This window comes from Manacus candei, unplaced genomic scaffold (assembly GCF_025592945.1).
Source record: "Manacus candei isolate 608988 ecotype Guabito, Panama unplaced genomic scaffold, ASM2559294v1 h1tg000014l, whole genome shotgun sequence".
NCBI classification, from domain to species: domain Eukaryota; kingdom Metazoa; phylum Chordata; class Aves; order Passeriformes; family Pipridae; genus Manacus; species Manacus candei.
Window position 1 is genome coordinate 59,576,072 of NW_026138062.1, and position 17,095 is coordinate 59,593,166.

At 48.0% G+C, this 17,095-nt stretch overlaps 1 protein-coding gene across 2 annotated transcripts in view; it reads right to left on the bottom strand.

The window, feature by feature from the left end:
- The window catches only part of BOC (BOC cell adhesion associated, oncogene regulated), a 56,010-nt gene extending 42,964 nt beyond the window's left edge, over positions 1-13,046 (bottom strand). For both annotated transcript variants that reach the window (XM_051779358.1, XM_051779357.1), the window contains exon 1: positions 12,384-13,046. The gene's annotated coding sequence lies outside the window, so the exon portion shown is untranslated. The remainder of the gene's footprint in view (positions 1-12,383) is intronic.
- Positions 13,047-17,095: the final 4,049 nt, after the last annotated feature.

Below are 17,095 nucleotides of genomic sequence, written 5' to 3' on the forward strand. Positions count from 1 at the left end.
AATAAACAGTGACACCAGCTCCTAGGCTTTGGGGGGGTGACAATAGGAGATTCTCGTCTGTTCTCCATCTCTCAAACTATTCTGTTCAGCCCAAGATATTCTTAAAAGCCTAAATCTAAGAGACTAATAGTCTAATCCAAGAAGTCTACCTCTCCTGTTGCAAAGGACTAAGACGTTTTTATGTTGAGAATTGCTTTATCCATTTAGAAAGCCTTTTTAATGCAAAAATCACCTTTGCTTGAGAGGTGTTAGTATGCATTTCACAGGAAAGATCAGATCACACTCTCTGAAGACTCAACCAGTAGTGGTCTGGGAGAACATGACAAACCCCTAATATTTGCTTGTCTATCAGGAAAAAAGAATCTAAAACTACATCTGGATCTTCCAAAGATCCTGACATTACTGTACAGTAAAGGAACATAGGGATTGTCTCATTTTACAGAGAGTCCTTTAAGACCTCAGTATTAGGTGCTTTAGGAAAGCCATCCTCTGCCTCAAGGACATTTATCTCTAACTGCTTACAGGGACTGTCAAACCGCTTTCTTTGAGAAGGGAAGTCTGTGACTGTCCCATAGCACTAAATACCCCTAGAAAAAACTTTAACTGTTCAGTGTAAAGTTATCTGTAGACCGGCTCAGGCAGTACCTACCTTCCACAGTTAAATGTTACATTAAATACTGTCAGTTATTACAGATATTAGAAGTGGAAAGGAACAAGGTCTTCCCCCCTCCCTTTAGCAAGTGGGAAAACTCAGCTATCTAAGGGAAACACAGTTTTAGAATGACCATTAGGGAAATGATTGACCATTTCTTAATTTGGGAAATACCATAAACTCTTTTAGGAAAAAAAAACACTCAGTTGTAAGAAAATGCTGCTCCATGATTTTAGATCCAGTTGTGCAGCTGGCACACTCTGCCCCCGGATGGGTAAAACAAGCTGTTTTCATATAGTCACATCCACAATATGCTGCAGGATTTAACAGTCCCTCATGAAAGAGGTAAGCTATATAAACATAAAATGTTACAATGGGACAAAAAGCAGCTTCAAGAATTCCCTCTGCAAGCCCAACAGGGAAACAATGACAATTTCTCTCTGCGTTTCTGGCCAACTGAAGTTTTTCTGTTTCTCTGCTTTGCTCTTCTGATAACAAACATCTGTTGGGAGCGTCCTTTCCCCTGCAAGAGCGGAATGCAACCATCACAGCCTTCAGGGCTTCATACCCCAGCAGAGTCTCTGGAGACCCTTCTCTGTAGAAGCCACAGATAAACCTCTGCTGGTCTTACACATCAACTACAAAATTCTTACGTGGAAAATTACTCTTTTTTTTGCAGCCCACGAGTAGTTAAGGAGACCTTCAGCAAAAACACAATGAGCCTTTAGCAGAGGTGATCTCTTGAGGTCCCCCTGATATGCCTTTGGAAAGATCTTTATTTTAGGGTCTTCCTTCCCAACCCTTACCTACCACCAGCTTTTACTCATGTATTTCTTCTGCAGAAAGCTCTAGAAGCCCAAGTCGGCAGGCTCCCAGATAAAGCTGACCATCTGTGGCTCATTAACAGCTCACTGAGCCTTCCTGGCCCGGTGCCTACATGCCCCTTGCAGATGCTGGCACCTCAGTGCATGCCACGTCCACCAGCCTCACTGAGCTGCTTCTCTGACTGCCTGTGAGGAGACAGGTCAGCATAAAACCCTCCCAGCCTGCAAAACCCTGTGAGATCGCAAACGGTGGCGGAGACTGGAAAATGTTGCCTTTGAACCCTCAAGCCCCAACCCACCAGCTGGGAGGAAAGAAGGGCAGGAGAGACACAGCTCTCGTTTCAAGGATGGTGTTTCTACAGAATAACCTCTGGGGAGGCAGCAGCCCTGCCTGCATCTGCAGGCAGCCACTCTGCCCAGGCAAGGGCTCTCCAGACCCGCTCCGACATGCCAGCGCTCGGCACTCGCCTCGGGTTGGTGAGGGCTGGGAGCACCTCTCCGGCAGTGGGATGGTGCCTGGGGAGGCACCTCTAGTTGTTCCTTATCAGCCTTTCCCAAAACAAGTAAGGGCAGGGGCATCCAGGATATGGCCCAACAAGCCCTTCTCAGCCCCGGCAACTGCTGCTGGCAGCACAGGGAGACCTCAGGCAGAGGAGGGGAAAATAAAGATGGAAAAGGGGGAGAAAGGAGGGTGTGAGGACCTGGCAGCAGCACCCACATCCTTTGGTAGGCAGCACATATGCAGGGAACAGGGGCACTCTAGAAGCCTTAGTTGCAATCCCGTTCTCTCCGGGGTCTGAGGCAAAACTGAAAGGGGGGTGTGTGCTGGGAGAGAGGAAGAGATTATTTGTTGAACGCATGGGTGGCACAAACCCATTTTTTGACACCTTCTCCATCCCACACCCTGTCTAGTTCAGCTGGACAGAAGTGAAGGCAACAGCCTCTTCGTAGTCTTTCATTCATAAGGAGTGACCTGGGATCAACAGAGAAAGAAAAAGCCATAACCTTGCAGCTGTCTGACATCTCCCACCACTGTTCCAATCCCCAGGCACTGACTGAGCCTTGTAATGGCACAAATATCTCATCTAAGATCTCTTCTGTAATTCAATTATTTAGCTTGCAAAGGGCAGATCAAACCCACTCGCAAAATGGAGGAGTCCTGCTTCAGATGGGCTCCTCTCCCTGCAGAGTAGAGCATGGAGTCATCTCTTCACCCAGACACAAAGAGCCCTTAACAACACAGTGCCATTAAAAACAGTATGTTTCAAAGCATTCCTCTGAGCAAAAAGCCTCCGGCTGCAGTTCAGGCTGTTACTCAGACAGCAGCAGAACTCTCCTGAGGGCCATGAGCAGCCCCTCAGGAGAGTTCACCCATAGCTTTCTGCAAACAAGCAGCTACTGGAAGAGGATGCGTATGCATCTCCACCTGCTCCCCCAAACAGTCCTCTAGGTCAGACAAGAAAGGAGTGGTGAAGGAACCTGCCCAGGTTTCACTGAAGCACTCTTCCCCTTCTTGAGTGATAGATCCCAGTTAACCCATCATGCCAGGTTTGGCTCATGTCCTGCCATTGGTGTCTCCACAGCTGTTCCATCCTGGGCTAGCTGTGCCTGCAAGGGTCAGATTAGCAGTCAGGTACCCCTGTGTGTCCCCAGACACACCCTCAGTATGGCTGGCAGCTCTCAAGAAGAGCAGCTCTTGGTAACCCAGCTGTCCCCTCATCCCTGTTCCTTCCAGTGTAAGGTACATCTGTGCTGACCATGGAGATGTGAACATCTCCTCTTGCACCTGGGCACAGTGCAAGCCATGGACTTGGCCTCAGCAGCATCTGTTGGAGTTCATCCTTGGCTTGTACACTGAAAGGCAATGCCTCCAGAGCAGGAGGAGCACAGCCCCAGACCCCCCGGCAAGAAGGCACACAATATTTATGTAATGATATCATTTTACGTGAGATTGCATGCTGCAAGCAAAACACTTTTATTACACTGGCTCTCTGCTCTTCCAGCTATCTTTCAAAGTGCAACGCCGCAACTGAAAAGTAGCTGACAGGAGAGAATTAAAGACATAACTGGCTCCTTTCCTTCCCCTTTAGCCACACACTCTTACTTTCCACCTGCCAGCCCCCAGCTCTACAAGACCAGCTGCCCACCCCAATGTAAGGCTTGTCACAGAGGCAAGATGTCACCAGCAACACCTGCAGTGCCACGTGCTCCATGTGGGAAACCACTCACTGGAGCACATGTAGCCATGTCACTCTCTACTGACTGATGTGAGCTGAGGGCTTAGGAAGATGAGGTTCTTCTATGGGTAACTCTCAGCTTCAAGGCAGACAACCTTCAGTCAAGCCCTAGTGATGCTTGACTTTGACCTCCCCTTCTGACAAGCCAGGTAAGGTGGAGGAAGGAGCACGAGGCTAAATATCAGCCAACATGGGGTCTGTACTAAGCTCCAGTCCTGACCTTCTGAGTCACTCCAAGGCACAACTGTCATTTTCATGCTCTGTTTTTATCTTCTTTTCTGCAAAGAGCCTTGCCGTGTTGAATGGGAATGTAGGAACCATCTCCCACTACAAGTTAACATAGTATCTACCACAGCTGGGTTCCAGCCTTGGTTAAAACTTGTAGACACAACCGTAATACAAATAGTAATTTAGGTTTTGGAATATGGTGATGGCAGAAGATGGCATAGCAGGCCTTTCTCAGGCTTTCATCCAGAGAATTGAGAAACCTCTACTTATCTTCAATGCTGAAGCTATGTAAAAACTAGGTTTTGCTCACATTTTTGTGGCCGATGAAATGTGTGCTTGTTTGCTCGGTCACTAGTTTGGGAAATTTTTTTAAAGGTGGTTCTTTCAAGTGGCTCAGAGGTTGGGGATGTCCAAAGCTATCCCCAGGGAGACAGATTATAGGTCAGGCATCAACGATAAACACAGTTTGCCACTTGCTCTTGATGTTGTTCTCTTTGTGCTCCTATTCCCTCCTCCACAAATCTGCAGTCCAGGCAATTGTGAAGAAAACTGGACAACTGTATATTTAGCAAGTTCCTGCCTAAATTGCTACATGGTGTAAGTAGCTGACCCTTGCTCCCACAAAAGACCACAGGCTTGTACTGCACATTTGCATACCAGGCAAGTACAGCCCTGGTGAGAATATAAGTAGACCAGTGCCTGTCCTATGAGACACAGGGCTGGCTTATCTTGCTGTAGCCATGTAAGCCATCCCTCTTCCCTAATGCTTCCTGAAATTGGCTACACACCTCCCTGCCAAGAGGGGAGTAGGGTCAGCAAACACACACCCAGGCTCCAGCAGCTCCAGCTCTATACCTTAGTACTGACCTCTCTTTCCCAGATACTGGCAGCTAATGGGCTGCATGGTCATTGAGCATAGTTGACCATGATCCCAAGACCTTCTCCCTCTTTGCTGGCTGGGCAGCCATCTCTGGCAGGGTCTGGAGCTGGGGTGACAACATGCTAAAGTACTCTTGCAACCTTCACAGCAGCTCAGGCACCCAGAAGAGCAAGGTCCCTAAGCCCTTGTGCTGCCCTGGACTCCTTATAGCATTACAGAGGTGTTCAGCACAAGCTGCACATGCAAACAGGAGCTCTGTTCCTCCCCAGCTGGAAAGGAAACACCTTTTCTCTTTAGGCCGTTCCAGGACACCCCAAAAGTGATGAAACAGTGATAATGGACACATCCAGAGCAGCTGGCATGACTCTCTCAGGAGCTTTCCATGGGCCCCCTTCTCGCAGCCCTGTCTCACCCTACAAGCCCCCACTCCAGAAGTGGCTGACAGGTACAAGTCAGATATCCTGCTTGGCCAGCCGAGGGGTAGGGAAGTCCCCACAGGGACTCAAGAGCTAGTACACAACAAGCCCTCCTCCTCCAGGGGTCCCACAGCTCTGCTGTGGTCTGGCTGGCCACGTCACAAGGCCCCCAAAGAAGTTACTAATGGGGTGCTCCTCACTGGATTCAAACCCCATTACAGCTGGATAATTAGGGCACCTTGCCCTCCTTCTGCTCCAGATGACTCTAGCTTAGAAACTGCACTTCAACTTCTTGCCAGCCAAGATGTGTCTGATAGCCACTCCTGAAATAGAGTCCACTTCCATGCAGCAGTAGGTGGTCAGGACTAATCTGGGCAGCTGTTACACTGGTGACAGTGGGACCATCCCACAAGATCCTGTACTTAAAACTGAGGAAGAGAGCTGTCTGACCTCTGAATGCACAAATCTCATTGACTCTCCACCACAACATTAAAGTCAGCCCAGGTATTTTTTAAATATCCCACTCACTACATTTTTGAAAACACCTCTTGACACTGGGACTCAAACCCACCCCTTCAATCTGACAGGGCTTGGGTTTGTTAAACAAGCAACTTTCCTATGGGGAAATAAAAAATAAAAATCATTCCCATCGCCATTCTGAGGGCCCAAAGGAACCTTTCACTGACAGCAGCAGGCTCTAAAGAAGCAGGACCAGCTAGTCCTTTTACTACCCATGGTCAAGGAATAGCAGGAACTTTCCTGCCCCAGAGGGGACTGCCATCCTGCAGAGTGCTGGAGCGATGAGAATGCTCTTCAAGTCAGCTACAGCTCAGGGAGCAACTTGGGACAGAAGGCACTAGAATAAGTTTCTTCAGCATCCAGAATACTATTGGCTTCCAAATAATTGTCTATTTGTGTGCGTGCATGCACAAGAATCCTCGTTCCATGGCCTGTCTTTGTGCCAACATATTCCCAGCATTGCGACTCTCTGGGGACAAGGCCCATACTTGTATTCAATCTCGGCTTTGGCTCTCAAACACTAAGGTTTTAGATTATGTTTTAAAAAACATTTTCTCTGGCAACTGGGCTGCTAATGGATTTGATGTTTTTGCTCTTGCCTCCTCCCTACCTTTAAAAGCTTGGCACTAAAGGGTTTCTTTGAAGATAAGGCCAAATTTGCAATTTAAGGGAAGGAACTTCATAAAGTAGATTTGAAGGGATGGAGAGGAGGAGGGTGGGGGAGAAAAAAACCAACCCAGGAGCTACTTTGCCTGTTGAGATGTACAGTACATAGGACTACAATGGCCTCTCTGTACAACCACTGGTTGGAGCCAGAAACTCCCTGCAGCTGCAGTGCTACTACCTACGCTGGACTCCCTGAGGGTCACACTCAGAGAGGGGCTTCTCTATAGCCCCAAACCCAGCCTACCCTCCAAACCAAAAGCATCCCACAGCCCTTACAGAGCCCATATCCACACAACAAGCAGAGGCAGACGTCCCCAGAGGCAGCCACAGGAGCCCCCCACTGGGCTGTCAATGCCACAGGAGGCTCTCTGCTGAAAACATCGTGGTCCTTATCCAAGAGATTTTTCGAGGGCCAGCAAATGTATGGTCTCTCTTGATCTCCAGCAGACCTATTCTCAACACCACAAGGAGGCAGGGAAGTGCCACTTACAGGTTTTGCAGGTGGAAAGATGAGGCAAAGAGCAACCTGCCCCAGCTTGGGGGGAAATCTGTGGCGTAGTGGAGACTGCCATGCAGCCCTCCTCACATCGCAGGTTTGAGCGCTAAAACACTGGCAATCACTAAGCAAGGTGGCTGCTTTCCCTAAAAGTACCAGGATAAATTACAGTGACATTATCAGAGGAAGCTGCATTTTGCATACAAATCCTGTGTTCCAGGCCAGTGTGTGCACATTTGAGGTTTATTTCTCAAAGACTACCTCAGTAGGTTTATATCACCACAGGCTTTCTAAACCACACTAAACTCAACACATTAATTCACAGGACTCTGCCTAACCTGTCCTCTTGTCAGCTAGAAGAAAAATAAAAAGCAACCTCATTTTGGTATTTGAAAGCTGACAACTCAGTTCTGACAGGGATATTTACACCCTTTCCCTCTCCACTCTTGATTTAAAGAACAGCAGAAGGGCCTGATGCACAGTCTTTAAGACACACAAGCTTGTTCAGACTTGCTGACATTGCAACCAGTGAATGCATCCCTTGCATTTGGCAGAGCCCCAGGTCTATGGTTGTGCATAAGAGTATGACCTGCTGGCTAATCTCCTTGCCAGAGTGGACCTTAGAGAGCCAAAACGGCATTGCCACTGCAGGACTCAGGGTGAAAGACTTACTGCCTATGCTGAGCACAGAAATTAATGAAAAATGAGCTGTTTCCAAAACACCATCTGGCTCTTGCATACATATATAGAGACGCCACAGCCCAAAACCTCTGTGAACTTGACAACAGTGGGTTTTCATGGGGGCAACATGCTGTGGTGTGGTTTGGACTTTGCCCAGAAAGCCTCCAACACGCTGCACAGGCACAAGGTGCAGTCACCATCCTCACATCTAAGGGGAGCTCAGGGAAGGGTTTTGGACACAGGGCAGCAGCCTCTCAAGAGCAGCTGAGCAGAAAGCAAGAATAAAGTTTGGCTCTCACCTCTGTGCTGGCACAGTGCCCACAAGGAGGGAGAAGAAGCTCGAGCACGTCCCACACGCTCCCTGAAGCACATTTCCCTCCATCGATGCCACCAGAGCCAAAATAAATTGGCACTGCCTCTTACTGAAGAGCTCCTACAACACACAATGGCAGCCCTGAGAGCCCCTCTCAGGCACCCTGTCTGTGCTGTGCCAGGTGCTCTGCTAACAACCCCACCAGGCAGAGCTGAGCCTCCCATCCCATTTGTCCTTTTGCAGGGAAGGGAGGCCATTTTAATAAAAGGAGCACGCAACATCCTCAGGGCAGGGATCTGTTGTTCCCTGTTTAAGCAGAAAGCCCTGCAGTGCCTGCAGGAGCTTTGGGACTGTGTAAGCATCAAGAAGGCGTTTTCCTTACAACAAATATCTTTCTGAGCTTTCCAGCCAACTTGCTTCCACTGTATCCATACTCCTTATGTCTTAGCTTCCCATGGACACTCCTACAGCTGTGTTGCTGGAGCACACGCTCCTGTGGAGAGATTTTAAAAGACTCTTGTGCGCAAACATGCATACGAAGCAAATTTTGAAAGCTTCCCATCCTGCAAGCATTCCCTCCAGAAAACTGGCTGCAAGCACTATGTTCAGCCAATGAATCAGAAGATACGATGTCGTATGATTCAGGGCCAAGAGGAACTAAAGCAAATACAAGAAATAGAAAAAGATGCTTGTGATACCTTTCGTTGAACAGTTACCCCGTTCCACCTAAGGACCTGCAATTCATTTAGTCATTATTTGCCTTAAATTGTTCTTGTGGCCTAGGAACCAGAATACATAACAACCTCTCAAACTGAGACTGACCACAGGAGCACCAAAATACATGGCAGCAGGTTTTTCCCTCAGGATGTTTTCAGTCTAGCCAGAAACAGGAAGTCTCCAAAGATTTTGCAAGAGGACCTTTTCCTTGTGGGATATCCCATCCTAACTGTAGACTTCTCACTGCAAAGTTTTTAGCCCAGGAGGTAACAGTTTAAACCAAGAGACTTGCAAGCCTTGGTCTGTAACATGCCAGCATTAACATATCAAGTCATCTTTGCCCACTAAAGAAGTCCAAGGGAATTGTGCCTCATACCTCTGGGGTACTCAGCACCCAATATTAAAACGAACAACCTACCACCATTTACTGCCAAAGAAACTTTTGTTAACCCGGAGTTACGCTGGCCTACTGCTGTTGTAACATCTTGCAGGCTGAGTGACTAAACTGAGCCCAGCTCAGCCCAAAGTCTCTGAAAACCCACCTGCAGGCCAACCTAGGCTAAAACAACCAGTGTGGTCCCCAACATACTCTTCGCTGTCATTGCTCCCTCACTTCATGAGGCACAAAAGGTGCGGTACTGGGAAACAGCTTGAGAAGAGAATGATTTCAGAGGCACAGAGGTGCCTCTCCAGCCCTGTGGTAGTCCTGAGGAGGCTCAGTATGACAGAGAGGGTCCTTCCTGGTACACCTGAGCTCTGCTCTGAGAGGCACGAGAGTGGGTACCGGTTGGCTGGCAGGAGTCAACATGGAAAGCAGTATCTGACCTGCCCCAGTGCTCAACCCATCAGCACAGGGTTTAGTCCCATCTTCTGCATGGGGACAAGAAGGCACAGGGCAGCAGAGGGAATCATTTAAGCTCACACTGGGCATGCGCATTGGGTGAGGACAGACCAAACACCTCCACGTTCAAACACATGCTTCCAATTTAAGTCTCTTTCCTGTCCTATCACCCATCTTCCCTCCCACAGCCCAGGTAGGAGAGGTAATAGTTCTTTTTTCATGTTGTGCTCCTTATCAGACCACAAGGTTTGTGTGCTCCTAGGTGCATGTGGCTCAGGAAGAGGCCAGGAAACACTGGTGAATAGACCTGGTGGTGTTTCAGTCAAGTGTGGTCATTCAGTAACAATGACAAGAAAGTACAAGAATTCAGAACTGCCCCAGATGGATCAATTTTCTTAACTCAGGAAAGGAAGTTTCTCCTCTGCATCACTGGGGAGGATGGGGACAAAGTAGGCTGCTTGCTTCATAGCCCCTCCTGCTATGCTCCTTGCTTGGCAGGAGGCTCCAGCTGGCTCCTGAAGGGGCAACTCTGCTGGAGTTGTACCAGCATCCTGATAGTATCGTGGGACTGCCAGTTTGGTACTGAAGGCTTGGAGGGATCTGTCTGCTACTAGTTTTGAGGGCAGAGCAGAATTTCAAAGAGTGAGGTGAACTGGGCAATGATTCATCTGTCCTTCAACAGGGCAAAACTCCAAGCCAAGAGTCCTACGCTCAGAGGGCTGGAAAGACCTTTGCAAACACCAAATACTGTGTTTCACTTTGCAATCTAAAAACCTCTTGCTCTGTGCTTGTGTACCATGCCAGTACAAGGTACAGAAAACTTGCATTTTCCCAACTGCAGGGATGCAGAACACCCATAAAACTTACATGCCATTTTCTAGCACATACATATAGAATCATGCACCTCTAATATTTCTTCTTGGTTCCAAGCAGAGAAGAAATGTGTGTGGATTCAGCTACTTGTACTGAGATATCTCTCAGAGAAGAGTTCTGTGGGTGTGCATGGGTATGAGAGGGACAAAACTGAACCTGCCTTTCAAACCTGCAGAGGACCATTGTGCACCCTTCAGATGAACCTGGCTCAGACTCCCCAGCGGGAAGCAGGGAGACCTGCACTGTATCTGACTTCAACCCTCACAGCAAACACCTACTGGGACCTCTTCTGCATAGTATATGCAGGATGAATCCCTCTAATTTTATCTGAAGGAGAGGATTAAGAAAAGGACATGGAACAAAACTCCATTTATTTCTTGTAAAAGAATATCATGCACCCAGCAGAGAGCTCACAGCTCTCTCTAATAGTCCTATTTACTTCAGAAGATCCCCAGATGACTCCTATTAGCATGGGAAGTTATTTCACCTTCATTTCTTTAGGTCACTTAAATAAACAGAACAAATCTTCACTGCAAACCAATGATGTGTTTCTGCTGAAATCCTTCTCTGAACCATGAACCTCAACATCCAACCCATTAAATCAAAGTGTCTGCCATATATGTATATAGGCATAAATATGGAAGAACTCTCCCCTAATCATATGCACACTGAGTAAGTTAGTTTCAAAAGAAGAGAAAGCTAAGATAAAATTCTACTTACAAAACGCCCACATTCTTCTAATATTTTCCATGGTAGTTTTTTAGACCATGGGAAAAGAAACTTAAATGGCAGGTTGCAAATGAACATATCAAAAAGACACTATGGTAGCAGTGTAGAAATTAAAGAGAATTGGGCACCAAGAAAAACATTTATGACATGCTGAGAATTACGCGCGGGTGCTGAGTGTGTGTATGGATTCCTGTTATCCTACTCACATAATGCTGCAGAGAGGTCAAGAGAGTTTCTTTAAAACAAACAAGGGAAAAAAAAAACTTTAATAGACCTGACCCGCCTTTCAAACAATGCCAGTGAAATAACACTTGGGATACCGGAATTAGTTGGGGAAGTGCCCAAAGATATGGGATTTGTATTAAATACCTTTTGCCAGCCAGGGATATTAGTTAAAGTCTATTATTATTTTTCAAAGTAAACATTAGTATCTTCAGAGCAGCTTAAAAAGTCTCCTTTGGACATGGCTACAAATTCAGCATCCCACTTTCTCCCCAACACATTTTCTATTTACAGCCACCATCCAGAGGACCTGCCAAAGTTGCAGTCCAAGCGGGGAGGCACGCGTGCACAATTCCTACAACATCCCACTGCCGGGCAGAAAATTACTTTCCCTGACCCAAATCACTCCTCATCCTTGCACCAGGGTTAAAAACTTTACAGTTGCGGAAAAAAAAGATAAAAATTTTTCTAACGGACTACCCATTCCCCCCTTTTCTTTGCAGCAGCAGCAGCCCCTTCACAGAGCACAAACCGAAATGCCTTTGCATCTGCCAGAGCCAGCTCTTGCCTCCGAACTCCTCTCAGCTTTTGACAAGAGTTGGAGCAATGGAGGATGAATGGTTTACTTTGCACAGCTTTTCCCTTTCCCTCCCTCCGCTGCTCACCGTCCCTCCCGGACTGCCGGCAGCGAGGACGGGGCAAGGTCGTGGACCAAGCTTGTGGAAGAGTTTCAGGCGAGCACTGGAGCACGGCAGCGAGTGTGCGTGCACTGGGCCCTCCATTAGTGCCGCCGACCCGCCGAGGAGGAAGAGCTGGAGGGAGACATCCCAGCCCCTCACATCTCACCTGCCTGAGCCAAAACAAGCCCCGGACTGGTGGGGACCAGCAGGTCTCCACTACTCCCTTGTCACGTCTCCCGCATCCCTAGGCAGACCCCCTTCCTCATATCCCCACACCAACTTCCCAAACTCTGCCGCTGCCTGAAGATGGATGGGGGGAAAACCCTGCGCCCCATCACCCGCCACCGCCGTCCGTTCTCCCGGTCCCTCGCCAGGGCCACCAGGCCCAGGCCCCCTTCTCTTCACTCACCGCGGTCTCCAGTGGAGCGGGCGGGGGGAAACACAAAGATGCCCCAAACGAAGAGAAGCAACAAAGAGGCTTAACTCCAGGAGCTGTGAACTTCCAGGCCGGATCTGCGGGGAATTCACTACACACACACACACAGAGAAAAAAAAAAAAAAAAAAAAAAAAGAAAAGAAAAAAAAAAGAGAGAAAAAGAGTGGGGGAAAGCCTGTTTTGGGGGGAAGGGGAAAGTGCTGGGTCCTTGGTTTGGGGGTGGTGGTTGTGCTTTTTCTGCGGGTTAGCGCTGGGGATGGGGGGCCGCGCTGAGCTCAGGCGCGGCGGGAGGAGTAGGAGGAGGAGAGGGAGGAGGAGGGAAGAGACGCCGGGATGCGGGAAGCCAGACCCTCCATACGGGAGACGGCTTTTGGATGACTGAACTCCCAAACAATTCCCTGCTCCGGCTACTCCTGCCCCAGAGCCTCCCTCCTCCCCTCCCCCTGAGGAGGAGGGAAGAAGAGGAGGAGTCAGAGGAGGGAGAAGACGCGAAAGAAAACCCCTTCCCTAAAGCCAGGCAGCGGCCGACCCCCGTCCCCTGTTCCCAGCATCCCCGTCCCCCCAGTAACACTAACTGGGAGACGCTGTCCCCTCTCCCGCCCTCCCTCTGCGCCGCCGCCACGCTCTCCCGGGCAGGCGGAAGCGGGAAAGTTGGGATGAAGTTCGGGCTGGGCGGAGGGAGGGAGGCGGCCCTGCCGGCCCGGGATGTGGGATGCGGGATGCGGGGTGAGGGGGCTGCGAGGCCGGGGCGCCCCGGGCTCTGTGGGGCCGGGGGGGCACCGCTGACTGAAGCCGCTCCAGCGGCTCGGGGAGCCCCCGAGTGCCCCTCCCGGGCGGCCATCCCGCCTCATCCCGGCTGTGGCGGGGCCCTGGGTAGCCATCAGTTGCCGTAAATACCACAAGAAAGAAAAGGTCTTTTCCTCCAACCATCCCTTTCCGGCAGGTGCTAGCCCTCACGGAAAGTGTCTCGGGCACAAATTTTTCGGAAAAAGCAACGGCACTGCTCCCTGGTTTGGTTAAACCAAACCAGCTCCTGCTGACTGGGTCTCCTCACGCCAAAGGATGAATTCATGACCATTCATAAACTTAAATTTACCCAGAGGTGCTGGGAAATCTCCCATCTTTCAAGGCCCTTCAATAAAGACTATCTTGACACAAATCTGATGTCACTGAAAGGTCAGGATAGGTTTCTCACATCTTTGCCGTGTACAAATCACAAGCATAATCTATAGTTTCTTTCTGAATCTGAAGTCCTTCAGTCTTCAAAGAAGAAGGTGAAAGAGTTGCAGTTTTTCATCATGTCATCATTAGGTTTCAGAGTTATTCCTGCTTATTGGCACTGTAGGAGGGATCTGATCTGGATTACTGCCTTCTCACACATGAGGATGATGCAAAGGATTTTGTGTTTTTTCTATTTGGATTTTAGTTTCTTGCTTACTTGGTTTATGACATGGGTACTGAAAAGATCAAAACTGATTTTTCTGAAGGATTTCTTGAGTTCCAAGGGAATGTGTTTTGATGGCTTCTTCAACTTGCATTTGAATGGGTAGGCTTATCAGGTTGAACATAAAGGTTTATCAGGTTGAACACAAACTTCCTTCCTCTGAAATGTTAACTTTGCTAATTATCTTTTAAAGAATTGTTTCCAAGATTCCATGTTTTTCCTTATTTTCTCAATAACACACTCCTCAGGTGCTAAATCAATACGTAGACACCTCACTAAGTGGCCTAATTTTTACAATTGCTAAGACCTCTAGCACCTGCTTTATCTGAAAACCGGTGATTTCCTAATTTAGAGCAGTCGTAAACTCTCCTAAATTAAAGCAAGAATTGAATTAGCCCTGACTAGTTTTAGGGTTACAGAGGTAGGAAGAAAGAGGTGAGGGAGAAGAATCAGAGGTACCTTTTGCAAAGAAGTGCCCCAGGGCTTGTTTAATGCTAGGGGAAAAAACAGACTGTAGCCCTGCAGGATTACATTCCCTGTTTATCCTCGGGGCTAAGGGAAACAGTGGGTGCGATGGTGCCCTTCATACACTGTACTTCCCACCTGCCTCCCGAAAGAAGTACCTTGGGAGGAAGCAGGGTTCTGGTTTGTGCAGCCATATCCTCTTGGCACCCCTGGACATGCCAGTGGCAGTCCTGCTTTCAGGAAGTTCTCTTATTGCTGTGCTGGGAATGCCTGCTCTAGGCTGGCACCCATTTATATCAAACTCCCCACCAGAACTGACTTCTGGATGCCACTGGCCTGTCTGAAGCTTTAAGTGTGAAAGCCAAAACCCCTTCATTTAGCCCCAGTTCCTCGGGCATAAGGAAACTTTTACTCTGGGCATTGACCAGGCATAGCCTGTGGCTGGGCGGGGGGGGGGGGAAGCTGTCTCCTTCTGGAGGTGCCAGAGCCCCCTGATTCTCAGCTATGAGCTTGTGCGGATCAGCCCCGTCCCATTCTGATCCCAGATAAAATTCCCACTGCTGCTGCCGTTGGATGCAAAGGCTCCTCCTTGGGGCCGCCGAAACTCCAGCTGTTTGATATTGTGAGGAGCAAGGCGGGGGGCACAGAGGGACTCCGCATGAAAGGGCGAAATCAAAGGAAACCGGACCCTGGCATGTCGGTATGATACTCAGTGGGTAACAGGCTCAGTTAAATTTGCTCATTCAGCCAGCTAAGAGGGAGAGTTTTCTCATCTGTCCTGCTATGTTTAATTCATCCACACATGCCTCCCAATTATGGCAGGAGTAATAAACAGAAGAGGATGTTGGGGGCGGGGGGAGCTGGCCAGGCCCAAGCCACCAAACCTAAGCACCCCAAAAGAAATGTGAGCTACACACTTCTGGGGTCTGTCACCTTGGGAGGAGCTAATCAGCACCCCTGGCTCCAAGTCCTTATGAATGTTAGCCCATATTCAGACCTGAGTTTTGTTGTTTTATCTATTTTTCTCCAGAAATGTATATTGCAGAAGGTATGTTGCAGTGTGATGCTCTCAGGTGTCCATGTCTGCCACCTGAGTTAGGCAAAATTCCCAGCAAAAATCAATACAGCATCCCTACCTCCGTGGAGGCTCTCAAGCTCATGCCCAAGTTTCTCTAGCTCTGCATCTTTGCAAAAATGAAAAACTGATCAGGGGAATTGGGCTATGAAGGAAAAGACTAAATGGATAAAATGCTCCTTCTCAGAGTGAGTTCAAAGCTCTCTGGCCATGTTGTGGGAAATTCCTGGTGAGTTTGGTGAAAGGAAGGATAGGGAGGTGATAACTATCTCAGTCCCAGCAGTGGCCTGATCTGAGGGTAGCAGTCATGATCCAAAGCAACCAGAAATTCATCCCATGTATGGTGTAGGGGAGTGGGGAAAGACTCACATCGGAAAGGGATGGGAATGGGAAGCCCCTGGTTCAAAGGAGTTTCAGCATGAGTTTTACTTTGTTTACCCTCTTGTAAAGCTATTTGTTACTTCGATAATCCATAGGAAATGGGATCATTTCTCTCTCAGCATGTCAAATTAAATAAACAAATAAAACCTTGTTTGGCTGGTGAGAAGCTTAGAAAGGAAAGTGTATTTGTATAGGGATTCAAGAACTAAGCATCTTTCAGGAGCAGGAGATTAGGAAAGAAATCAGAGAAACAAAGGGGGAAGTGATTCAGTCATCAAAACTCAGAGAGCCAAATTAAAGAGGGGGGTGGGATGGGAGGACAAGAGATAGGGCTTGTCTATATTAGGAAATCTCTGATGGTATAAACTAAACCAACTCAATGTCAGTTTAGTTTTACCACTAGGGCCCAAGTCAGGGACATAGACTTGGTTGTGACAAGCTCACCCTGATGTCAGACAGAAATATTGTATGTTCATTGGCATTTCTTTTATTTCAGAATATATATGTTACTCCTTGTGCGCAAAACAAGCACACAAGAGGGGTATTCTGAAATAAAATAAAATAAATCTCAGTGAACTGGTGCTAGCTTTGCCTTGTGTCAGAGAGGGGTTGACACTGGGGTAGTTTTATTAGTAGAGTTTCTATTTCAGACATGGTAAAAACAATATAAAAGAAACAGCCCCACAAAGGTGTCATTCTCCTTTTGTGCAGTGATAGGTATATTGGAATAAAATGTGTTATATATGGGTACAGCTGTTCCTTTGCTCTGTGTCACTTACCTACAGGGCATGTTGTAAAGAACTACCATTCTGTTTGTAATCGGGTCATTGGTAGGAAATATTTGGAGAGTCAGTGGACTCCCAAATCTATGAGAAGACTCAGTTCAGGTCCATTTTTTCCTTGTCTTAAAATGTCCAGGGATAAGCAGCAAGAGAGACCCTCTTGTGTTTGACAGGTGTTTTACAACATCACTGAACATTTTGGGTGGAGGATAGGGTCTTTAAGAAAAGGTTTTGTTAATTGGAAATTATCAAATGCAAAACATAAAACTTTTTACTTGAGTAAGAAGATCAGAGAAATGCTCTGAATAAGTAGTTCCCCCCTCCCTCCCCCAAATCCTTTTTTCCTTCCTCAGAACTCAGGAACAACCATCCTACAGTTTAAAACTTCTAATGCAGTGAAAACAAATGCAACCCCATTTGTGATCATGACCACACACCTCACTGCCAGTGCTGGATATGGGAAGTCCTAAGACTGGATACAAAAGCGCCATGAACCTGCTGCACGCATAAAGAGGTAGAGCATCTCCTCCTGCCTTTG